Below are 25,982 nucleotides of genomic sequence, written 5' to 3'. Positions count from 1 at the left end.
TAAAAAAAATTAGCTGCTTGTGGTAGCATGCACCTGTAGTCTCAGCTACTCAGGAGGCTGGGGCGGGAGGATTGCTTGAGCTTCAGAGTTTGAGGCTGCTGTGAGCTATGATCATGCCACTGTACTCTAGCCTGGGCCACAGAGTAAGACTCTGTCTCTAAAAAAAAAAAAATTAAAAAATAAAAATAAGTGAAATCTGCTTACTGACCCTTCTCTGTTACTCTGTTATATTTTACTGGGGCTGAAATATCCTTTCTTTCATGAAATGATGGTGCTCAGAGCGTGTGTGGCACCACGTGGGCTGCATAGCACCCAACTCCAGGGGTACCGTTCACTCAGACTACATGTGCTCAGCAGCCTCTGGTCTGCCCTGTGAGGCCCTAATAGGATGAGAGATGGTAGTTGGTATTTCTGGGCATTTAAAGCCCTTATTTGGCAAAATAACACTGTTGGCACCCATGTTGTCAATCCCTTACAACTATTAAAAAATTACATGTCTGCAAAATTCCTTCTTTCCTTCCTTCCTTCCTTCCTTCCTTCCTTCCTTCCTTCCTTCCTTCCTTCTTCCTACTTTCTTTCCCTCCTTCCCTTTCTTTTCTCCTTCTGTTCTTCTCTCTCTTTCTCCTGCAAATATTAAATTGCCTACAATGAACCAGACAGTACTCTGGGGTCCAGGAGTAAACAGCACAGACAAAATCTTCTGCCCTCAATTAAATCCACATTCTAGTGGTGGAGGGGGAAACACACAAATAAATGCAATCTGTAATATAAAATATATAGCTCGTTAGGTGGGGATAAGTGCTACAGAGAAAAATAAACCAGAGAATGAGGATATATGTGTTGGGAGATTGTGATTTTTGCTGGGGTGGCAGGAGAAAGTGGCATGTTACTAGACCTTTAAAGAAGTTAGGGAATGAGCTCCACAGATACCTGGAGAAGGACTTTCTAAGCAGCAGGTACAGCATGTGCAAAAGCACTGAAGTAGGAATGTGTCTGTTGTGTTTGGAGAAGAGTGAGGTGGCCTGCTGGAGTGCATTGCAGAGGGGAAAGTGGAGGATATAAGTTCAGGCAGGTAATGGGGTGGGGTTTAAAATCCTGTCTCAAATAATGATTCTCAAACTGTGGTCCCTAAACCACCCCAAACCCAGTGAATCAGAAAATCTGGCGGTGGGGTCCATCATCTATTTGTTTTTTTTTTTTCAAGACAGAGTTTCACTCTGTCACCCAGGCTGCAGTGCAGTGGCACGATCTTGGCTCACCACAACCTCCGCCTCCCAGGTTCAAGTGATTCTCCTGCCTCAGCCTCCTGAATAGCTGGGATTACAGGTGCACACCACTACACACAGCTAAGTTTTGTATTTTTAGTAGAGATGGAGTTTCACCATGTTGACCGGGCTGGTCTTGATCCACCCTCCAGTGATTCACCCTCCTCGCCTTCCCAATGTGGTGGGATTACAGGCATGAACCACTGCTCGGCCTCCACCATCTATTTTAAGGAGGCCTCCTAGGATTCTGAAACCCACTAAAATGTGGGAGCCATCTCTCTCTGCAGCATCCAGGCCAGGCCTGACTCCCCCCGAGGAGTCTGCTGTCCCATCCTATGTTCCTGGCAGGCTGCGGGCAGCAGCAGGTGTGGCGTGGGACAGAAGGGGTGTCACAGTTGACCTGACCTCCTGATCCCAAGAAATGCCATCATCTCAGCATCTGGAAGTTGACATTCGTACTAATAAAAAAAAATCAGACGTGGTGCCTGTGCTCAAATTAAAGGCTGGGCAACTGTGAGGACAAAAGGTAGGAGGCACAGAAGTGGGGCTGATGCCCAAGAGATGGGACCATTGACTGTCAGGGTAGAGAGACCCTTAGGACATCTGGTCCAGGCCTCTTATTTCACAGATGAGAAGACTGAGGCCTAGAAAGGAGAAATGACTGCTAATTAGATACAGATGAGATTGCTGTGCATCCTCTGGGCTTCTAGGCACCTGCTCCCTTTCCAGTCTTGCCTCCAGGCTCAGGGCTTCGGGTACTCCAAGAACACTGCTGCTGGGTAAATTCAGGGGATGCTGGTGGTGTGCTGGCTCCAAAGGGAGCAGAAACCGGATAGCAGAGATTACAGCTGCCTCTGACATGATGTCATATTAAAATGAAAGGTTTAGGGAGATGAGCACTGCAGTCTGTCACCAGGCAGCCCTGAGTGTTATTTAGGACTTTGTTTTTGTCTTGGTGGACTGCACTCAGTGCAGCTGTGAGTCACCAAATGATAGCTCTCAGGTTTTGACCCCATACCATGTGCTGGGCGCTGTGCAGACCTCATTTCTAAACTTTGTCTGTAAAATTCCCATTTTATAGACAAAAAAGCCAAGCCTCAGAAACTTTAAGTAACTTGCCCAAGACTGGGGTTTGATCCTCCCCCTCAGTCTGAACCAAAGCTGGGGACCTTTCCACTTGCCTCTGCTCCTTTCATCGTCAGCTGCCAGCCTATGGTTTGGGCACCAGTTTGGCACCAGGGTTATTGCCAATTTTATCTCTTCCCTTACTTTCCCATTTTCCCTCCCTCTCTTCTTCTCTCTCTTCCTGTCATCATCCCTTTCTTTTCTTCCTACCTCAAAACTTTATCAGGTGCCCAGCACGTGCCCAACTTATGCTGGGTTATAAAATCCAGTGATAAGAGATAGTTCATGGTCTCAGAGAACCCCCACGCTGGTAAGAATAAGTCACATAACTAAATAGTTGTCACATTATATGGTCACTGATATAATCAACGTCTGAACAATATGCAATGGGAATGAAGGTAATGAAAGGCTTCCCAGGGGAGGTGATAGCCGAGCTGGGCTTTGCAGGATGAATAGGAGTCCATCAGAAAGAGATGGGAAGTGGTTGGAGAAGGGTGAGGAGAAGAAACAGCTCATCAGGGGCTTTGAGGGATTAGGGTATGGACCACTTGGGGAACAGCAAGAGTTTTGCTGGACTGGAGCCCAGCCAGTGGGGTAAGATGTAAGATGCTGAGCAGTTGGGACTTTCACCTGTAGGCAGCGAAGACCCCAAAATCCCAGGCTCCCATTTCCTGAATGTTTTCTCTAGGCAATTCTAAGCTCCCTGCTTTGGTCACCACCTCCCCTCCCCAGCCAGCAATGACTGTCCCACAAGTGCCCCAAGCTCCAACACAACCCTGCCCTGACTTGTTTCAGAGTACAGTCTGAGCAATCAGCCTCTTAACTGGCAAAGTCAGGGAAGATGCACAGTCCTATCTACCTAATGGCTCTATTTCCAAAGGGGAGCCAGGCCCATTGGAAGGCAAGAAGCAGAGGTTGTGCTCACCAAAGGAGTTCTCTCCATTAGTCACTGGGTACATGGCTTTTTGTATTTTTTCTGAAACAAGGTCTCACTCTGTTGCCCAGGCTGGAATGCAGTGGCATGATCATGGCTTACTACAGCTTCCACCTCCCAGGTTCAAGCAATCCTCCTTCCTCAGCCTCCTGAGTAGCTGGGACTGTAGACATGCGCCACCATGCCCAGCTAATTTAATTTTTTTTTTTTTTTTTTGTAGAAACAGGATTTCACTGTGTTGCTCAGGCTGATGTCAAACCCCTGGGCTCAAAAGATCCTCTTGCCTTGGCCTCCCAAAGTAGCACTTTAGGAGTAGTGCCTGGGATTACAGGTGTGAGCCACTGCACCTGGCCTCACCTGGCTTTTTGAAAAATAAAAAATACATTCTTTTCATATTTCTGACTACATGTGCATCAGAGAAAATTAGGGCATTCACATAAGCGATGAAAGGAAAAAAATGTAACTGACCCATCGTCCCACCATCTAGAGCTAAACACTGCTAACAACTTGATGTATTATAGCATTTCCCAATGTTTTTATGCATTTACGTTTTTTCCTTACAAAATAGAATCATATTGTACTACTGTTCTGTGCCTGCTTTTTTCATTTGTCAGATTATGAGTGTCCTTACCTGTCATGACACACTCTTTGATGGCATCATTTAAAATGGTGCATGATGTTTTGTGGTCACTTCTGTAATACCGGACATTTAGTTGTTTCTCATTTTTCAGTTCAAATTACAGTCTGGAGTAAGTTACTCTGCAACGTAACTTTTCGTATATGATTGATTATATCCTGAGGATAAATTCCTAAATGTGGAATTGCTGGATTTGACCAGCCAGTTCATAAAAGGCTTTGATTGCCCCCCAGAAAGGTTGCAGTGACAACCGTTGAGGTTTGAGAGGATCTGATAAATAATACCTCCTTTCTCTACACTAGTTCTGATATAGCTGATGTAGACAAGGGGCAAGTCAGGGAGTTAGAGATGGAAATGTTGCTTGTATTACTAATACAGGCTGCTTTGTAGAACATGGCTGCTATCGATTGGAGGTTTGTGTCCCACCCTGCCACCTCAACTTGTATGTTGAATTTTCCCCCATGTGAGAGTACTAGGAGGTGCGGCCTTTGGGAGGTAATTAGGTCATGAGGGTGGCGTCCTCATGAATGGGATTAGTGCCCTTATAAAAAAGAGACCCCAGAAAGCTCACTTGCCCCTTCCAACATGTTAGGACATAGTGAGAATACCACTGTCTATGAATCAGAAAAGAAGCCCTCATTAGACATTGAATCTGCTGGCACCTTGATCTTGGACTATCCCAGCCTCCAGAACTGTGAAAAAGAAATGTTTGTCGTTTGAGCTACTCAGTCTATGATATTTTGCTACAGCAACCCAAACAGACTAAGAGTGGCTTAGTGGTGTAGCCACAGTTGGCTTCCTGATACTGAACGCTGCAATGAAGCAGATGAAAGTACCTACTCATGAGCTGTGCTAGGAAACCGCAGACCTCAACCTGGAACTATGGTGATGCTGGAGATCAGCAGAATGCTTGCTTCCTGCTGGTAGCTGGCTCCCAAGGAGGATGGGTGGATGAGCGCAGCTATGCCTGCCAGCTGCTCTTCCCAAACTCATTAACCAGATGAGGCTTCCACCTCCCCAGGGAAGACGTAAGGGGGTAATGCCAGGAATGTCATACAAATGGATGTCCCTCCACATGGCAGGAAACATCAGGAGAGGGGAATACTGTTCTTTAATAATAACAATAAAAATGGTAGACCAGGTGTAGTGGCTCACACCTGTAACTCCAGCACTTTGGGAGGCCAAGGTGCGGGGACTGCTTGAGGTCAGGAGTTTGAGACCAGCCTGGGCAACATAGTGAGACCCAGTCTTTAAAAAATATTTAAAAATTAGTCTGGTAGGTTGGCACGTGCCTGTAGTTACAGCTACTTGGGAGTCTGAGGTAGGAGGATTGCTTGAGCCCAGGAGCTTGAGGCTGCAGTGAACTATGATCATGCCACTGCTCTCCAGCCTGGGTGACAGAACAAACCCTGTCTAAAAAAAAAAAAGGATAGCTAATTTGTACTGAGCACTATCCTAGACATTTTTCATGCATCTTTTCTTTTGATTCTTCTAACAATGAGTTGGATATTCTGTCCATTTCCATTTTGTAGATGAGGAAACTGAGGGTTAGAGAATTAAGGATCCTGTCCTAATTCACCTAGCTAGTACGTGGAGGACCTGGGATTTGAATCCAGGCAGCCTGACTCCAGAGATCACTCAGCCATTATAAAGCTGCCTCCCTGCATCAGCATCACCAGACTTTTGAAAGGGTGATACACCTTAAACTTAGAGGAAGATCGAGCTAAAAGGCCAGACTTCCAGCTTGTCATTGTCCCCAGGTTGAAATGGCATGCCCCTCACGACGTTGGGGCAGGCCTTCTGCCCAGCCTTGTTCCCATGAAATTCATTAATTGCTTCTGAAAGAACCACTTCACCATGTGTTTTAAATTACCATGAGCAGCAATTATGATGGATTGCACACAACAGAGAGGACTTGACAAGTGTCCTTGCTTCTTAGAGAACTAAGAGAGACACACTTGAGTTCATAAAGTGAGGTTTCTGATGATCCCATTTTGACTTAAGGATTGCAGTGCCTCATTAAGGTTCTGCTTTAATTTAGGGAGAAAACAATGAATCTGTTAAAGAAATAATTTTTGATTAGAAAGAAAACATAAAATTTGGGAGGGGAGGATGAGAACACTAATTAAACTTTTAATTGTGTCTGTTGCCCTTTAGGGTGTAAACTAAGAAATTGAGTAAAGCAAGAGAAACGGAGTTTTTCTTTAAGCTGTTTTCCATTGTTCTAGGCAATTCCCCACAGAGCAGCCACCTCTGTTGTAACCCATTTTTAGTTTAAATTGCCATATAAGCTGAAACTAGGCTGTCTTTTCTTCTATTTTTTAAAGCAATAAATTTTGGCATTTTTAAAATTACATGTCATGATAATTTTCTTATTCTTTAAAGATTGGCTAAGGTATACTAAGAAATTGGAAGACCTACATTTTTTTTTTTTTTTTTTTTTTTTTTTGAGACGGAGTCTTGCTCTGTCGCCCAGGCTGGAGTGCAGTGGCGCAATCTCGGCTCACTGCAAGCTCCGCCTCCGGGTTCACGCCATTCTCCTGCCTCAGCCTCTCCGAGTAGCTGGGACTACAGGCGCCCGCCACCACGCCCGGCTAATTTTTTGTATTTTTTAGTAGAGACAGGGTTTCACCGTGGTCTCGATCTCCTTACCTCGTGATCCGCCCGCCTCGGCCTCCCAAAGTGCTGGGATTACAAGCGTGAGCCACCGCGCCCGGCCTGGAAGACCTACATTTTTATGCATTAGTATATCTGATTGGTAAAAGTGTGGGTGAGGAAATACAGGATACTGATTAAGAGTGTGGATTCTGGGGTCCTAACTCTTGAGGCTCACAGTTGGCTGTACCCTCTAGCTATATGATCTTAGGCAAGTTACCCAACTCTTCTTTGCTTTAGTTTCTTTTCTGCAAAGTGGGGATAACAACAGCACCCCATCATAGAGTTATTGTGAGGATTTTGTCAGGATAAGCTGGGTTATGCTGAAGTAACAGACAAATCCGAAATCTCAGAGGTTGAATGCAGCCAATGGGTACTTGTCACTCATGGAGATTCCTTTGAAGGGCCAGTGACCCCAGAGCAGTTGCCCTCCATGTGTTGGCTTGACATATTCCCTGCTGTGTCAATTTTACAGCCCCTTCATATCAACGTGCTTCCATTCTTTCTGCAAAAGGAAAATAGATTATGGAGAATTATTTACTGGCTCTCAAATACTTTTTTTTTTTTTTTTTTAATGAGATGGAGTCTTGCTCTGTCCCCCAGGCTGGAGTGCAGTGGCGTGATCTCAGCTCACTGCAACCTCTGCCTCCCGGTTCAAGTGATTCTCTTGCCTCAGCCTCCTGAGTAGCTGGAACTACAGGGCACACACCACCATGCCCGGCTGATTTTTATGTTTTTAGTAGACATGGGGTTTCACCATATTGATCAGGCTGGTCTTGAACTCCTGACCTCAGGTGATTCACCCACTTCAGCCTCCCAAATTGCTGGGATTACAGGTGTGAACCACCACTTCTGGCCTTGGCTTTCAAAGACTTCTGAAGGCAGCGATGCAAATCACAAACCACAAATCATTGTTTGCACTTCATTGGCCAAAGCAAGTTGCGGTGCATGAATTTGTGTTGATGGAAAGGGCCCAGAAGCAGAGGGACACCAGGAATATTGGTGAGCAGCAGTATGCCTGTCACCATATGTCTAGTGCTTATTCAAAAGACTGCATGGCACGCAGTAAGTGTAAGCTATTGTTGCCAAAGGCTGGCGCTGCCAAAATATTATTTTAAATTTTATTAAAGCTGGTTTTTCTTCCTTTGAAGATTTGATCTAAGGAATAACTTCCACACAAGCAAAGAGGCCAAATGGAGTCCCCTGGGAGGTAGTGGGTGTTGCTCTCTGTCACAGTGGTTGCTCTAGTACTCTGACATAGTACATAGCACACATTTGGGAGGTAGCATTCGCAGTGTTTGAGAATATGGACTTAGAGTCAGACAGTCTTGAGTTTGAATTCCAGAGCTAACACCTACTGAATGTATGGCCTTGACCAGGTTATTTAACCTTCCTTAGACTCAGTGACTTCACAGTTAAAGTGGTTGTAGCAGTGCCCACATCACAGGGTTGCTGTGATAAATAAGATAACAGATATAAAGTGTTTGCAGAACCTGATACAAAGTTGAGTGTTCATGGATAGTAATTGTTATTTGTGTTGTGATGATGATGATGATGAGGATGAGCAAACTTTTCTGAACCCTCAACTCGCTCATCTGTAAAATGGAAATAATAATAGTTACTGTTCAGAGTTTTTGGGGGTATGAAGGAAATCACATATATGGACACAATACACAGAGTAGACACACACAAAAATAGGTGTTTTCCTTTTTTCTCTACCAACTTCATAATGATGTCAGATTTTAATCCCAATCCAGCTGTACTAGATTATTTGAGTATCTTCTTCAACTCTTCCCTGCCTCCCAAGTTGTAGAGGGTTGAATGAGCTGATACAAGCACCTACCAATGTGGGTATGTAGGGGCTGTGCAGTAAATGTCATTTGCTATGACCCCCAACCTGTCCTACCATGTTCTTTCCTCCCTAAAGTACCATTGCCATGATGGGATGGAATTTTAGGGGCCAGGGAGGAGATGTGCTGTGACATTGGGTAGGTCCAGCTTGGCACTGCACAGATCCTAACAGACAACTGCACTGCAGTGAATGACCCCACCTGCTGCAGTGAGTGATGCCACCTGAGGCAACTGACCCACCAGAAAGTGAAAAGTTACACTTTATTCACAACTGGGTAGCATTCATGGAATTTGACAGCCTCTAAAGGAATGCTGGTCACCAGAAACCACCTCACACTGAGATCCATCAACAGTTGGCTTCTATGGGGGGCACCCCTGGGAGCTGATGAAGCCCAGATAAGGGATAACATATCCTGAGAACACACCACACATCCCTGATAGCATCACTGCCATGAGCACCTTTCAGGCCATAGTCACTCTTCTAGAAGGCTGCTGAGAATGTGCTACCTTCTCTTGGAAGCCTTCCCCACCCTGCTACACCCTGTCTTCCCTGCTAGTTGGCCCCTTTTTGCTTTGTGCCCCTTTGAACCTTTTATCAGTGTCTTTCAGTGCTTGGCACCCTAAGCAACAGCACACAGTAGGCAGTTCACAGATGACTGTTGAATGAGTAATTAAGAGAAGAAGCCAGTGACCTTGAAAACAACTATTTTCCAGAGAAAGCGTTGTACATAAGGTCTCTGGATATAATTATTCTCCTGAGAATAGAAGAGTGAACATGTTCCTCCTCTTCTAAAACCTTTACAAGGAAAAACAAGGGAAGAAGAGAGTAAAAAAGGAAAAAACCTAACACCAGGAAACAACTCTGGAGAATACCATTTAAGGCTGCAGAAAAGGTTCAGGCTTAGGAGAAAAGCATGCAGAGATTGATTAGTTATGCCTGCTGGGGCGTGGGCTAGGAGGAGAGCAGCATGTAGGCTTGGGAGCTGCCATCTCTCTTCCACCCTTAACTAGTGACCAAATTAGTGAAAATGCAGCTTTAAGAGTGAAGCATGGTTTTTCTTCAGCCTCTAATTGGTATATTTAGCAAACATGGTTTACTATTAAAGTGAAAATGGGGTGGAAAATAGACAATTTTATAATCCACATTGAGTCTATATTGGTACCCTATCAACAGAAAATATATATTTTTTAATGCATGAGAAGGAAAGTGACTCCTTGCATTTGAGTTACTGATTCTTCTTTCTGGAAGGGATCCCATGGTATCCTGGGAACAGGGAGGAAGGACATTGCAAACTCAGGCTGCCAGAAGCACTCCACTGAGAGACTTGCATCACTTCCTACAGGTGAGGCCTGAGCAGAACTTGTAGGGTTCCCCACTTGGCTGTGCCTGTTGGCCATTTGTTCTTTGCTGAGGTCCTGTCAGGCAGCTGGGGCACAGCCCCCAACCACTCCCCAAATAGTTGGGACACAGGTGATTTGCTTAGATTTTGCCACAGTTGGTACAGCCCGGTTGTTGTCTCATCAGACTGCTTGCTGCTTTGTCCTTTATTGGAAGGTGCCTTCCCTCGGATCACAGTGAGGTGGACAATTGGCAGTAGCTGCTGTGAATGGGTATGAACCTATACCTTCATACCAAGGGGGTGGTAACCATAAAGATTGTGAAGTGAAAACCCATCCAAGTTGATTAAAATCTGGTGAGGAAAAGGAAACTCTGTGCTTGTAGAAGACTGATTGGCATGAAGAGTTTAAAATGCATACTGAAGTCAACCAAGAAAAATGATTTACACCTTTTCCTCTTTCCTTTTTGTTTTGGATCTTGGATACAACAGACGGTTGAATTATTCATACTCGGAAGTTCACGGAAATTTTATCATCATGCAAGGGCTCTCTGTCTCTCATTTTATTAATATTTCACTTTTATTATTTTTATTTATTTATTTATTTTAGATAGAGTCTCACTCTGTAGCCCAAGCTGGAGTGCAGTGGCGCGATTTCGGCTCACTGCAACCTCTGCCTCCTCCCGGCTCAAGTGATTCTCGTGCCTCAGCCTCCGAGTAGCTGGTACTACAGGCGAGTGCCACCACGCCCGGCTAATTTTTTGTATGTTAGTAGAGACTGGATTTTACCATGTTGTCCCGGACAGTCTCGAACTCCTGAACTCAGGCAATCTGCCTGCCTCAGCCTTCCAAAGTGCTGGGATTACAGGGGTGAGCCACCGCTCCTGGCCTCTCTCTCTCATTTTAGTTATTCACTTTTCTCTCTTTGTCTATAATCTCCACTCCCCTGTAGGTACTTATCCGAGGTGTTTAATATATGCTCTTGAACAGGTACATGTCTTTGTAAAACATGTAAAATTGCTTTGTGTGTGTGTGTGTTATTGATTTATGGAAATCATATTACACGAAGGAGCTTGTTCTGATCTTTCCATTTTCACCTATGTTCTCAAGATCTATCCATGTTGGTTGCACATCTAGCTTATTGTTTCTAACAGCGGCACAGTTAATTCCATCAAGATAGGCTAAGTTATGCAGCAGTAATAGCACAAAAATCTTAGCAGCTTAAAATTATGCAGGTTTACTGCTTAGCCGTACTACATATCATCCCGTTAATAAGAGTTTTGCTTTGGAGACGTAGGCTGATGGAGCCTCCACCATTCAACATGGCAGAGAGACCAGCAAGTAGCAAATCACACACTGGCTCTTAAAGGCTCTGTCCAGAAGGTGACAGACAGCACACTGATTTTTAAAGCCTGCCCAGAAGTGGCCCAAACAAGTCACATGGCCATTCTCCACTTTAAAAGCGGTGGGAACTGCAAGCCTACTATGAATCTAAGAGACGGAGACACTGGAAATATTTGGTGAACTGTGTAACGACTATCACATAGTTGGTACCCATCATATTTTGTGTCTATGCATTCTTTAGTGATGGGCAACTAGTTGCTTCCAATTCCCCACTACCGTGAACAATAATGTTGTCATGAATCTCCTTTCACTTGTTCCCATATGGACCCCGTGCAAGTATCTATACTCAGGAGTGGGTTGGTTGGGTCACAAGGTTTATACGAACTTGGTTTCAATAATCAGTACCAGGTGAGTCTCTGGAACTGCTATGCCAGTCTAGACTCCCACCAGTGGTGTGGAGGGGTTCCCATTGACCCATATCCTGTTTAAAAATCAGGCCGGGCACGGTGGCTCACGCTTGTAATCCCAGCACTTTGGGAGGCCGAGGCGGGCGGATCACGAGGTCAGGAGATCGAGACCACGGTGAAACCCCGTCTTTACTAAAAATACAAAAAAATTAGCTGGGCGTGGTGGCCGGCGCCTGTAGTCCCAGCTACTCGGAGAGGCTGAGGCAGGAGAATGGCATGAATCCGGGAGGCGGAGCTTGCTGTGAGCCGAGATTGCACCACTGCACTCCAGCCTGGGTGGCAGAGCGAGACTCCGTCTCAAAAAAAAAAAAAAAAAATCAATATTACTCAACATTGTAATTTTGCAAATCTGTTGAGTATAATGTGGAATCTATTGTTGCTTTCATTTTCATTTATCTTATTACTAATGAATTTGAGCATCTTTTCATCTGCTTGTTGACTATTCTGGTTTCCACTTCTGTGACCTGCCTATTCATATCTACAGACCATTTTTCTATTGCATTTCCTTTCTTTTCTCATTGATTTATAGGAGTTAGTTATGTAGTTAGATGTTAATTCTTTGTTGGGTTTAGATATTGTAAATATCACTTTCCATTCTGCCACCTCTCTGTTAACTTTGTTCACAGTGTCTTTTGTTGAACAGAAACCCTAATTTTGATGTAATCAAATCTACTAACTTTTTTTTTTCTTTTTGCTTTTTGGTTTGTGCCTTGGGGATTTTATTTAAGAGAACCTTCCATGCCCTAAGTTCACAAAGGTATTGTTTCACTTTCTTCTGTTAGCTTTGTAACTTTCCTTTCACATTCAGGTTTTTCATCCACTTAGAGTCTACTTTCATATATTGTGTTTGAGAGGGATCCAAATTCATTTAGTGAGCCAGTTTTCTCGACATTATAGAACCATTCCTTTCCCCATCGAGATGAGATGCAATCTTTATTATAAATCAGGTTCAAACAAGGGTTTTTTTTTTTTTTTTCTTTTTGAGACGGAGTCTTGCTCTTGTCACCCAGGCTGGAGTGAATGGCGTGATCTCGGCTCACTGCAACCTCGACCTCCCGGGTTCAAGCAATTCTCCTGCCCCAGCCTCCTGGGTAGCTGGGATTACAGGCACCCACCACCACGCCCAGCTAATTTTTTGTATTTTTAATAGAGACAGGATTTCACCATGTTGGTCAGGTTGGTCTCGAACTCCTGACCTCAGGCGATCCACCTGCCTTGGCCTCCCAAAGTACTGGGATTACAGGCATGAGCCACCATACCCAGCCCAAACATGTTTTTTTTTTTTTTTTTTCCCCTGAGGTTTTGTTCTCTTCTGAGCTCTCTGCACCTTATTGTTCAAGAAATAAAACAGAATGAGTTTTGTTTGGCAGAATTTGTCTGGTGTGTTCTGAGTAGGGGAGCCCTGATGATTTCCTGTAACGCTGGGAGGTGGTGAGGCATAATGAAACTAACATTAAACTTGGGGTCAGAGGAACCCAGGCTTGGTCCTGGCTCCACCACTTACAGCCACGTGAACTCGAACTACTTCCTCAACCTCCCTGAGCCTCCGTTTCTACATCTATTAAACAGGGATGATGATATGTATCTCCTAGGAATTCTGTAAGAGTTAAATGCTAGAATATATGTAAAAGCAAAGCTTTCAGTAAATGTTATTTTCCCTTTGATCACTGTCACCAGACAATAACTCTAACAGTAAGTGGTTTTCCCCAGGCCTCACCAAGGTAGGTATAAATTGGGAACACATTATTCCTGATCCCCCAAATGTCACTGCCTCTTGTTCTCACCTGCTAATGGATGACTTCTCCTCAGTTCTTTCTGTGTATCCCCATGGTGGCCCATGTGGGCTCATGGAAGCTTCCCATTGACCTTCCCACCAATGGGCACACTTCCATGGCACTGCAGAGGTTTCCAGGGACACGCAATTTCTCCTCTTCCAAAGTCAGCCAGTCAGCCCCACAGGCTTGGAGACAAAGGTAGCTGTAGATGCTTAGCCAGGAATGTTGGGCGAGTCCTCAGAGTGTGGCTCTTGCCTGGGCATTCCTTCACATGGGCTTTAGGAACACAGTATTTCTGCCTGGCTCCCCTTCCTCCCTCAGCCCTTTCCCCTGAAAAAATAGAGATAAAAATCAAGACAAAGCATGTTCTCTGGGTCACAGGCTTGAGGGAAGAATGGGAAGTGTTGCGCCGTGCTCTGGACTGGGTGGCCTGGTGGGGCTGCTGAGCCTGTGCTGCTGGAAATAGGTTGGTTGAAAGGCCATGCAAAGCCAGCTCTGTGAAGGTGCTTCTTTGGCTGCCTTTCAAAAAAGGGATTTTTTTTTTTTTTTTTTTTTTTTACAGTTTTGTGACTTAAGCTTTTGATCCCTTGGTTGTGGCTCTGTGCTGATACCTCTGCTGAGCCTTGAAGGGCTGTCAGGCTAGGCAGGAGGATCCAAAAGTTCTTTTCGACCCAGCACACGGCCAAGAAAGGCTATCACCTTCCAAGAAGGGTGACCACCTCCTCCTATACGGCAGCCCTCAGAGGGCGTTTATCTCAGCGGGCATTGGCCTGACCCACCCACCTTCTCCTCCTCCCTTTGGATTGTGTTTTGAACTACTGCTGGCATAGCCGATCAGAACACGCTTCCCTTCCCCCTAACCTTATGATATTAATAAAGCAATTTCATTCCTCTCTGGATCCTGGGACCTGTATGTAGGCTCTGGCTTGATTCCAGCTTGAGTAGCAAGCAGGGAGATCATTCTGGAACTGTGCTGTGTCAGAATGAGACTAAATCCCATCTCTAGGTTGCTTCTGCCAGGCTGACAGATTGGAGAGAAAGGAGATTTAGGAAATCTGCCCCAAACCTGTTGCTAAACAGCCTCACACTGTCTGTCCAGTCCCTGGGAAGGAAGGATTTGACTGGCAAATCTCGTTCTAGGATGAGACTAAGCTGCTGTCCTGCCAGGCTCCTACAAAGCTTTAGGGGAGAAGTATGGAGATGGGTTGGGGAGGGGCACTCGGTCCAGATGCCCAGAGCTGGGCCCCGTTTCAGAGCCAGTTGCCCTTTGATTTTAAGCAGTAAAGTCTGGCCTAGACTTCTGTAGTTATTCCTTTACTAGCAGAGGATTCCTTGCTTTTCCCTCTCATTATTTAAATACTCTTGGAGTTAAGGAGGTAAATAAGTGTACGCTCAAGATAGATTATGAAATTGAGTTTTTTACTCCTCCTCCATTTCCATCTTAATAGTGCAGTATACTTGCTATATTTTTATGTTAAATGTTAAGAGGAAGGCCATAATTCACTCTTCAAGCTCCATTTCCACTTATTTGATCTCCATTTCAGCTTGGATGGCAAAGATACTTAGTACTTCTGCCACTTGGGTTCTGTGATCATGGCAGACATAAGTAATTGAGCACAGCACTTTTTCTCACTGAGCTCAGATGGGACTTCAGGATCCTTCTCAACACAGTTCTAGGCAGCTGCTACTGATGAGAATTGGCATGTGAGATGTAAACTGTTTGCTCTCCTGCCCTGTAGGCACTCATCTGGTCTTCTTCATAGTTCTTTATTCATTCTATTTGGTACTTTGTACCTTATATGACAAGGTATCTTCACTTCATAAAAAAGTGAAGACCTATATCTGAAAAAGTGAACATATATTTTCTGTAAGTTGCTTGAGAGAAGAATCTGTGTTTGATTTACTTTTGCATCATCCCAATTCTGCCCTGTTGTCATCTTTAATACCTATTTGCTGGATCAATGAATGAATATATCTTCTCATTAAGGCTAAGAGAACAGTGTTGAAATTGTACTCAGGACCAGCGTTAAGTCTTGCAACTCCTTCCCCAGTGACACATGAATGAAAGCCAAGCAACAATTACAGAATACAAGCTGAGAGTACATTTAAGCCCATTTCCTGCCCCAAACCAGAACAAAGCAGGGATAGTTCATCTCATGTAAATTTCATAGTACAGGAAACCGCCTCCCCTGAGCCAAAATTCAACTTGGCGTCTTTCTCAGCTTGGTTCCAGCAAGTGTGTGGCACTGAGAGGTTGGATAGAGCCTGCGTCCTCAAGGAGTGTATTACCAAGGGGGCCATAAGGTGTCCAGATGACTAAATCAGCATGATAACCCCCTGACCTCCTCTACAACCATTCGCCTCTGTGCTCACTGAGCTCAGCCTCGTGGACTTCCTGCCACACTTGAAGATACACCCACCCCAGAGCCTCTGTCTATCACACCTGGCAGCCACTGCTTCACCCCCTTGCTTCCCTCTGGGCTTTTCTCAAATGTCCCCTATGTCCCTGATGACCCCATCATTCTCTTTCCTCCTTTTCTTACTTTACTTTTTGTAGCACTTTAACCAGTGGACCTGTAGACATTGACTTATTATTGTCTTTGTTCATCATCTGTCTCCTCCCCGGGACGTGAGCTGCAGGGACATTGCCTCTTTGGCACATTGGTGTCTCCCCAGTGCCGGGAGCAAGGTTTATCAAACTCAGCACCATTGGCATTTTGGCCCAGACAATTCTTTGTTGTGAGGGGCTGTCCTGTGCATGGTAGGATGTTAAGCAGCATCCCTGGCCTCTACCCAGTAGTTGCCAGTAACACCCCCTCTCCTCGAAAAGAATGCCTCCAGACATCGCTAAGTGTCCCCCGGAGGAGAGGCAAAATCACCTCTGGTTGAGAACCACTGGCCTAGAACAACATTGGCACCTAGCAAACACAAATATGTGTTGGAAGAATGAATGAACTCCTCATTGGTTGGCGGTGCTCCAACTGTGTGCTAAGCACCGGTTTTCTCCCATTTACTGTTGCATCTGTGTGTGTAGATGGAGAAATTCCCATCTACACTTCCTCAAAGGCTGTTCCTAAATGTTTCAGCTGGGTGGTGCCTGTAGGAAAATATATGAGAAGATTCAGGGCCCATAAGCAGAGAAGCCATTAGCTTGAACCCATCTTCCTCTGCCTGGGCCCAGAAAGCAAACACTCCCCTGGGGTTCACTTTATGTATATAAAGCATCATTTTCCTTTGAGGAAGTGGGGGTGTTGTGAAGTTTAGAGATAATATCCATAAAGCTTCTAAAACAGTTCCAGACACACAGTAGTAGATGCTTAATAAATGGCAGCTGTGATACTATGCACAGGCCTCAACCTGACCCCTGCTTGCCTTTCCAGCATATTCATCCCACATCCCCATCTCCAAGCTCCTCTATCTTATAGATAAAGCAACTGAAATTGAGTCAGCTGGAGGAATGTGCCCAACGTCACACAGCCAGGAAGTGATGGAGCCGGACCCCAGAGCTCAGGTGTCTGGGCTGTGGGACCTGGCACTTTCTCTTCCCTGGAGAGAGGGGTGGCCCCATAACTCAGCATCCTGCGCTTTCCCTAGCCCGGTGCCTTCCATTCATGCTCAGTAAATACTTGTGGGGGAACTGAATGCACAGCCCAGCAAATAAAATCAGACAGGATCAGTGCTGGAGTGGAGTCTGCGCAGACAGCTCGGGACACGTGGGAGGCGGAGAGGACTTTCCGGTGGAATTGTTAGTGTGGGTCCTGGGCAGAGGCCTGGGTGAGCCCTCCCAGAGTGAGCCCACCGAGTCTCCATGGTGGGAGGGCTCTGGGATCATCAGCCCCGTTGCCTGCAGAGGGAGTGGTCAAGGAAGGGGGCTGGGGGCAGCCGCAGCCTCCCCTTCGTCTGCCTCGGTGCCCCGTACCCTCCTGCCTGGTCAGAGCACTTCTTTGTTCTCCCCTCTGCTCTGTTTTCCAAATCGGAGGCTTTGAGGTCTGCTGGGTCCTTTCGTTTTTCTACTTCCTACATCTTACAGCCCCTGCCTGACTTCGCAACAGGCACAGTTCCGGCTTCAGAACTGCCCTAGTTGTCTAACCTACATTTCCCGTTTCCTGCTGGGCAGGATCTCTCACCTGCCCTTCGAGGCTGGGTTTGAGGCCGGCTCACTCCTCTCTCCCCATGTCCCCCTCCCAGGCTGGGACCCTCCCACACCAAGTTCAAAGTTGGCTTTTCAAATCTTGCACTTTGGAGCCAGGGGAGGCCCTTTTCCTGAGTGCTTTCATCCTTCCTGGACTTTTCAAAGTGAGCTCCGTAGCCCCACCCAACCCGCTGGGACCAGGATTCTTGGCTGTCCTGCTGAAAGTGATGCTTTATATACGTAAAGCGAACCCCAGGGGAGCATTTGCTTTCTGGGCCCGAGCAGAGGAAGATTGCTTCAAGCTAGTGGCTTCTCTGTTTATGGGCCCTGAATCTTCTCATATTTTTTCCTACAGGCACCACCCAGCTGAAACATTGAGGAACAGCCTTTGAGGAAGCCTGTGTTGGTAGGGACATCTGAGAGTGTTGATGAATGCCAACGGCTCTGATGGAAAAAATAAGCTAATCGAAAAACCATTTAGGAGTAGCTTTCCTCTACAGTGAATAATTTCATCTTTCCTCATGCTCTGGTACCCAAACTCACCTGAGATCTTTGACTGTTTTCTCTTGGGCCCTGAATGAATGCTTTGGGATGGAGGAAGTAGCTGGCTTTGGGAAAAGGTTAAGTCTTTTTGGCCTCCTCTGGTCACGCAACACACAGAGAAAATATTTAGCAAGCAGATTCCTGGACTGAGGAACCTCCCTGAAATGGAAACACTAAGGTGTTAAGTGTTAGGGGTTCCCTTTAAAATAACAGTAGTGGCTGGGTGCCGTGGCTCACGTCTGTAATCCCAGCACCTTGGGAGGCTGAGGTGGGAGGATCACTTGAGCCCAGAAGTTTGAGACCAGCCCGGGCAACATGGCGAGGCCTTGTCTCTACTAAAAATACAAAACATTAGCCAGGTGTGGTGACATGTGCCTGTGATCCTGGCTACCCAGGAGGCTGAGGTGGGAGGATCATCTTAGCCTGGGAGATCAAGGCTGCAGTGAGCCAAGATTGTGCCACTGCACTCTAGCTTGAAGGACCAGAGTGAGACCTGGTCTCAGAAATCATCATCATCATCATCATAAGTAAAAATAAATAAAATGATAGCAGAAACAACAGCAACAAAACCAAAGCCCTCTCCTCCCCGTAGGCCACTGGGGCACCTCCAGGGGAGAAGACCAGGGGCCTGGTGCCCTTCTATCTCCCACTGGCTGCGGAGCCCTTAGCAGGTAGCTCGAAGTCTCTGGGCTTAGGTTCCTGGTCTGTAGCACAGTGATGTTCATTACTTAGCTGCTGGAGGCGAGACCTGGGCCAGATGGTCTCTGAGGTTCCTTACCACTTGGTTTCTGTGATCCCCTCCCTTCCACCTCCACTGCCCTCTTCCGAGGTGGACAATTGTTCTTTAGGGACTTCTCTTCCTGCCCTTGGAATCCTATACCCTTCAGCGGTGTCTGCTATTCAAACCTGCAGAGGCTTCCCTCCCATCACCTTGGGAGTCGAATCCAGGGTTCCTGCCTCGACTGAGGCTGTGTACCATCCTGCCTGGCCTGGGCTGCTTTTCCGGCCCACTTCCCCGTGCACCATCTCTTATTTGTCACTCTCCAGGCCCAGGGCCCTTTTTGCTGTTCCTTGAATAAAACCAGCAACTCTCAGCTTCAGCTTTTGCCCTTGCGGTTCCTTCTACCAGGATGGTGTCCCCTAGACAACCCCATGGCCCCCGTCCTCACTTCTGTCTGGTATCTGATGCCCTCCTCTCCCTCCCTCACCACCCTGTGCCCCAGCCATCCCCTTCTGTCATCTCATCTGGCCATATTTTCCTTCACAGGGTGTGTGTTACAAACATGTTTGCTTCTTTTGTTTCACTCAACTCCAGGAGGGCCAGGCTTTCTCTGTTTTGTCACCACTGAGTCTCTGGTCCCCAGAACTGTTCCCAGCACATAATTGTAGGCCTTGAGTATATATTTGATGAATGGATGAATGAATGAATTTGCATTTATGCTGCAAACTCCTTGCTCCATGTCTCTGGAACAGGTTGATTTCTCTGGGCTCAAGTTCCTTAACTGAACACTAGGCTTATATTCACCCTAACACCTCACAGTGTTGTGTCTGGCTGCAGTTCAGAAGGAAAGCAGACCTGCAGCCATCTATCCACCTTCCAGCAGAACAGATTCTCAGGCCCCTTGCAGCCCTGACATTGCACGATGCTGTGATTCATCTGTGACCCTTAAAAGACCTGCCCTTAACTCCCGGGTTGCAATACAGCAGTATAGGTTCTCAGCACCGAGAAACAAATACTACTGCTATGGCCCAGAGCAAACAATTTTCTCCTTCATTCTGAGTTATGTAATAATGATCAGAGCTGCCTTTTATTGAGTGATTACTATATGCCAGGTACACATGCTGTTTTATTCAACCCTACAACCCTCGCGCTGAATGTGCGAGGTGCTCTCAGCAGCCCTGTTGTTCAGGTGAGGGGCCCAGAGGTATAAGGGGCAGATTCTCCATTTGAGCCCAGGCCCGTCTGAGTCCAGAGCCCGACATCTCACCCCTGCTGTGTGTTTTTCTGCTTTTCAACGAAGAAAAAGAGTCAGTGGCTACTACCTGGACTGTCTTGGACATGGAGATGCACTGCTCAGATACCCCTTCAGGACTGAAGGGCCTCCCCCGCAGCTGAGGGGAGTGCTGCTGGCACAGCTCTCAGCTTTCAGTCCCCTTTGGAAGTTGACCTTGTTTGAGAGAGCTTCTGGGCCAAAGTCTCACCCCTCTCCCTAGGCAGCCCGTGTCCAGGAACTGATTGATGTAGGGGTATAAAAGCCCAGCCCCCACGCACCAATTTAGGACAGCGCTGAAGCATCATCCTAGCTTGCTAACACCCACTAGAATGGCCTGAGGCCTCTGTTGAGACTGCATCACAGTCTCACTTCTCCCTCTGTCCAGTTTTGCTTCTCACCCTTCCCTGCCACTGGGGTTGAGCCAAAGAAGACTTCCTTGAGAGAGAGAGAGAGAGAGCAAGAGTGTGTGTGTGTGTGTGTGTGTGTGTGTGTGTGTGTGTGTGTCCCATGTATACTCCTTTTATGCTCATCTCTATCTCCTTATTTGCTTCTTGGGGACCCCAACTTGCCTCAGGGACATCTCCCCTGGATCCCTGTGGGTCTTAGAGGGCCCCATGTGCTGGAGGTGACCATGTGCTTTGAGGTGACTGTCAGTCTAGCTCCTCATTGTGGTTCTGAGTTGTGATGTTTTCTGGTTAGACGAATAACTCTTTGCTGAGCTACTGTAAACACACACCATGGTCATTTCTGGCAAATGCCTGTTGAAGACGGATGGTTTGGGAATGAGAAAGGCAGAAATGGGATTACCATTGCACACAGCTCCCACAGCCAAGAGGAAGACCTTGTTTTGGGAAGGCAGTGGGATGTGGCCAAATGTAATAAAGGCAGTAGGATGTGGCCAAATAATGTTTAAGTCTGGTTGCTTCAATGACAGCCCCATTCTGGACTTGTTTTAATCCCCTCGTAGTTTCCAGAAGGACCACAACCCACACTTGATGCTCAAGAAATGTGGGAAGAAGATAAGTGAATCATCTGGTAGGGAAGTAAAAGGGAACCAAGCAAAGCGAAAAAATGGGGAACATAATCTCATTATAGACTTCGGGAGACCAAGTCATGTGTAAATTTCACAAACACCGGTGGAGTGCTCCCTTTGTGCAAAGCCAATGCCAAGGGCTGGAATATTAGATGATTCAGCTGTGGTCCCTGTCCAGAAAACACTTGTGACTCAACCTTGGGCATGTCCCTTAACCACTTTCTTTGGCTTGGCTATAGGCAGACAGGGTCTCTTAACCTCAAGTCACTTAAATATTGGGGGATGATGGGTTTGCTTCCTCCTGGCATCTTCCCTGCTCATCCCCTTACTTTGCACATCATTTGGCAATGACTGCACCACTGCCACCACAAATTGCTATTAATTATTGAGCACTCACCATATGCCAGGACCTGCGCTTAAAGCAATTTATGTACACTATGGTATTTCATCCTTATAACAACTCTATAAGGCAGATACTCTCCTATTTTATAGACGAGGATCTGAGGCTCTGGGAGCATAGGTAATTTGTCCAAGGTCTTATAGCAAGTAAGTAGGGGAGCTAGGACTGTCCAACAATGCGCCCCATCCTCTTAGTCCCCCTCTACCTGGAGAAGCCCACCTGTTCATATTTTTGGCTCTCACCTTGTCCCCTTACAGGCCCTCATTCCCCTTGAGCTGTCTGGTCCTCCACACACTGGCTCGCCTTCCCTGTTTCCCTTATCACAACACGTCCTGACTGTTCATGCCCAAACCTACAGCTGTGCTGGCTACCTCTGCCTTTGGGACTAAGAATGGATCTTCTGTCACTTGTGAAAATGTCCCCTGATGGGTGTTTGGCTGCATGCCATGCCCTGTGGACAAGCATTGGGGTTCCCTAAGAGGCTGTAAAATAGGAGTCACTGGGATTCTGCCTGCATCTGATGTGAAAGCCACGCCTGCTTTTGTAGCACAGAGTAACAGATGGTGCCAGAAGGAATTTAAGAAGCCTGATTTTTGCTCACAGCAGCAGGCAGTGTGGGGTAGTGGTTAAGCACCAGAGCCATCAAAGTTGACATCCTGAACTTACCATGTACCTGCTGAATGACCTTAGGCAATTTACTGAACCTCTCTGAGCCTCCCTTTGCCCTTCTATATAAATGGGATAATAGTAAACTCCCATAGGATTGCTGGAAAAGTAGGTGAGACATTGCATTTAAAGCACTCATTGCTCCATCTGGTGCAGAGTAAGGGCTCCATAAATGGTTCTGGTTGTTGGCATTGCTCTTGGTGTTAGTAGACCAGCTGATAGGGTTTGTCTGTGTCCCCACCTAAATCTCATCTTGAATTGTAGCTCCCATAATCCCCACGTGTCATGGGAGGTACCTGGTGGGAGGTAATTGAATCATGGGGGTGGGTTTTTCCCATGCTGTTCTTGTGATAGAGAAGAAGTCTCACGAGATCTGATGGTTTTATAAAGGGCAGTTTCCCTGCACACACTCTCTTGCCTGCCGCCATGTAAGAAGTGCCTTTGCTCCTCCTTCACCTTCCACCATGATTGTGAGGCCTCCCTAGCCATGTGGAACTGTGAATCCATTAAACCTCCTTTTCTTTATAAATTACCCAGTCTCAGGTATTTCTTCATAGCAGTATGAAAATGGACCAATACACCAGCCACAAATTGAATATCCTCCACATCCCATCCTCTCTCATTTCTTTTCTTCCTTCCTCAATAGTAATCATTACCCACTGCCAGCAAAGCCTAGTGCTGGGACAGTTGGAAACAGAGAGATGACAAAGACTGACTCAGCCTTGAGGAGCTTACAGAGCCCTCCAGAAGAACAAGGGTCAGTTGGACAAGCTGCCAGGAAGCCTTAGCTTTGAATCTCGGCTCCACTCCTTGCTCCATGTCTCTGGAACAGGTTGATTTCTCTGGGCTCAAGTTCCTTAACTGAACAATGGGCTTATATTCACCCTAACACCTCACAGTGTTGTGTCTGGCTGCAGTTCAGAAGGAAAGCAGATCTGCAGCCATCTATCCACCTTCCAGCAGAACAGATTCTCAGGCCCCTTGCAGCCCTGACATTGCACGATGCTGTGATTCATCTGTGACCCTTAAAAGACCTGCCCTTAATTCCTGGGGTACAGTACAGCAGTAAAGGTTCTCAGCACCAGCAAATGTGTCCTGAACTGAGCACTGGTAAACAGACCCAGTATTTATGAATGGGTGTCACTAGCCTGCTGCTTTGCATTTTATCACCAAAGATTATGGAAGATTGGGAGCTCTTATTTCAGAGCATGCTTTATGGTTTTCATTACTCTCCTGAATCTCTGTATAATTTGCTGGGATTAGGGATGGAGTGCCTTTGTTTCTTTGTTTGCATTCTTTTCCTTCCATGTAAACCAGTAAAAATCAATAAAAAGCCAGCAGATGAAAGCCCCGCCCACACCAGAACTTGGTTGCATGTCCCAACATGACTGAGTTGGCCCCTTCTTGGTCAGGGAACAGGCTGAGTGAGCCTGAACCTAGGTTTTTGTTTCTGTGTGGTCTCAAGGAGGACCATGCCCTGTATTTACAGATGGGGAAACTGACACCAAGAATTAGGAAATGATCTGTCTAAGGCTGATTTACCTAGCATCTACTGAACCCCATGCTGAGTCATTTGACAAATTATTTCGGGGTGCCTGCTGAGTGTAATTAGCAAGGATCAGGGAATGGCTTTGTTTCTTTGTCTGCATTTTTCTTTTTAACCCTGAGCTGAGCTGCCATTCTGTCACAATAGTCTCCAAAACAGGGTACATGCGTGAATGTGCACAAAAGGGCAAGAAGAATGTTCTAGAACATTTTTTCTCATCCTTTTAGTATTTATATACTTCATGTATATTTTATAATGAGCTATATGATATAGTAGTACAGCAGTATATTATATACAATGTTATATATGCTATGTATACGTCTCTAATATTATACTATATATTCAGTTATAGGTTTGGTATAATCTATAATTAAATATATAGTCACATATCAGAGAGGTATATATAAGAATGATAGGGATGTGTGATCAAAACTGTTCGGAGACCACCGGTTTAGTGAATGCATAGCTGTTCCTGACCATTCTGTCTACACTACCCACCCCGCATCATTACTCTCTTTTCCTCTATCCTGCCTTTGTCTTCATCATTCTCCCTGATACTATATTGCATTTTTGTTTATGGTCTGTTTCCTCTACTAGAAAGGTAGCTCTGCATAGGTGGAGACTTGGGTTTGCCCACTACTGTCTCCCCAGCACCTAGAAGTGCAGGCTGGGCACTCAGGGGCATGTGCTAAGTACTTGCTGAAACAAATGAATGGGTGTGGAGCCTCTGCAGACAGGTGAACACACATGCCCCACAAGAGTGGGCTGTGTAAAGGGTTAGGGCAAGTGCAGAGTAATCTGGGGATGCCAAGCGGGCATCTGATCCAGCCTGAGGTATGCAAAGGGGCTTCCTAATGAAGGGCTGCCTACACTGGCACCCAAAGGCTGAGGAAGGAGTTGGCCAAGAAAGAGGAGAGCTCCAGGTAGGAACAGCAAGGGCAGATGGCAAGAGACTAGAGAGGGCAGCGTCTTCCTCAGGGCTGGGCTGTGTCAGGGAATTAATGGCAACGGATGAGGCTGGAAAGAAGATTAGATCTGTTCATCAAACGCTTCCACATTGTCTTCAGGAGTTGGGGCTGTATCCTAAGGGCAGGGGGAACCATTCCGACTGCAGCATGGTGTGGTGTGTGGAGCATGGACTAAGACGCCAGACCTCTGGATTTGCATCCTGGCTGTGTTATTCGTCAGCTGTGTGACTTTGCAGTTATTTAACCTCTCCGGCCTCAGCTCCCTCAGCTGTAAAATGGGGATGATAATAGGATCAGCCTCAGCAGGGCATTGGGAGGATTAAATGAGCTAATTTATGTAAATCGCAGAGATAGCTCTTGGCATGTAATAACTACTCTATATGTGCAATTTATTATAATTCATTCAACAAATGTTTATTGAGCCCCCTGTGGTCTCCAGGCTGGAGATACAGTTGTGACCAAATCATACCTAAACCATGGAGCTTGCATTCTAATTAGGGCAGAAGAAAACAATAAATGAAGAAATAAATTAACAAGAACAAATCAGCCAGCAATAAGACCAAGAAGAGAATTAGAGTGGGGATGTATAAAGGTGATGGGACTCCCTCAGGTTGGGCATTCCATAAGGGCCCCCTGGAGGAGGCGACTTACTAGGAATGAGTTTGGATGCTTTCGAAGGCCTGCAAGAATAAGTGTGTTTGCCATATAGTGGGCCCAGGGGAGGGAGGCTTTAGGAGAGATGGGCCAGGACCTGGCACACAGGGCTTGTCTGTCAAGGGAAGGGGTTTGGGTGCAAAACCACTAGAGGTTTCTACGTGTGGTGGGATTTTTTTTAAAAGATCCTTTTAAAAAGGGCTCCTTTTTAAAAGATCCTCTTTGTAGCAATTGTGAATGGGAGTTTACTCTTGATTTTGCTCTCTGTTTGTCTATTATTGGTGTATAGGAATGCTTGTGATTTTTGCACATTTATTTTGTATCCTGAGACTTTGCTGAACTTGCTTATCAGCTTAAGGAGATTTTGGGCTGAGATGATAGAGTTCAGCCATAAAAAAGGATGAGTTCATGTCCTTTGCAGGGACATAGATGAAGCTGGAAACCATCATTCTCAGCAAACTAACGAACAGAAAACCAAACACTGCATGTCCTCACTCATAAGTGGGAGTTGAACAATGAGAACACATGGACACAGGGAGGGGAACATCACACACCGGGGCCTGTTTGGGGGGTAGAGGGCTAGGGGAGGGATAGCATTAGGAGAGATACCTAATGTAGATGATGGGTTGATGGGTGCAGCAAACCACCATGGCACG

General features: G+C 46.1%; 1 protein-coding gene and 1 non-coding gene across 3 annotated transcripts in view; both read left to right on the top strand.

Annotated features, from left to right (window-relative positions):
- ABTB3 (ankyrin repeat and BTB domain containing 3) overlaps positions 1 to 25,982 on the top strand; it is a 351,655-nt gene that overhangs the window by 39,277 nt on the left and 286,396 nt on the right. The window lies entirely within an intron of this gene.
- On the top strand, positions 17,900 to 17,979 carry LOC116479785 (small nucleolar RNA SNORD74). Its single transcript, XR_004251091.1, has one exon. It is a non-coding gene; the product is annotated as a small nucleolar RNA SNORD74 (small nucleolar RNA).

The sequence above is a fragment of the Hylobates moloch genome, unplaced genomic scaffold, assembly GCF_009828535.3.
Source record: "Hylobates moloch isolate HMO894 unplaced genomic scaffold, HMol_V3 SCAFFOLD_12, whole genome shotgun sequence".
In the NCBI taxonomy this organism is placed as follows: Eukaryota; Metazoa; Chordata; class Mammalia; order Primates; family Hylobatidae; genus Hylobates; species Hylobates moloch.
This window is presented reverse-complemented; position numbering and strand designations above follow the sequence as displayed.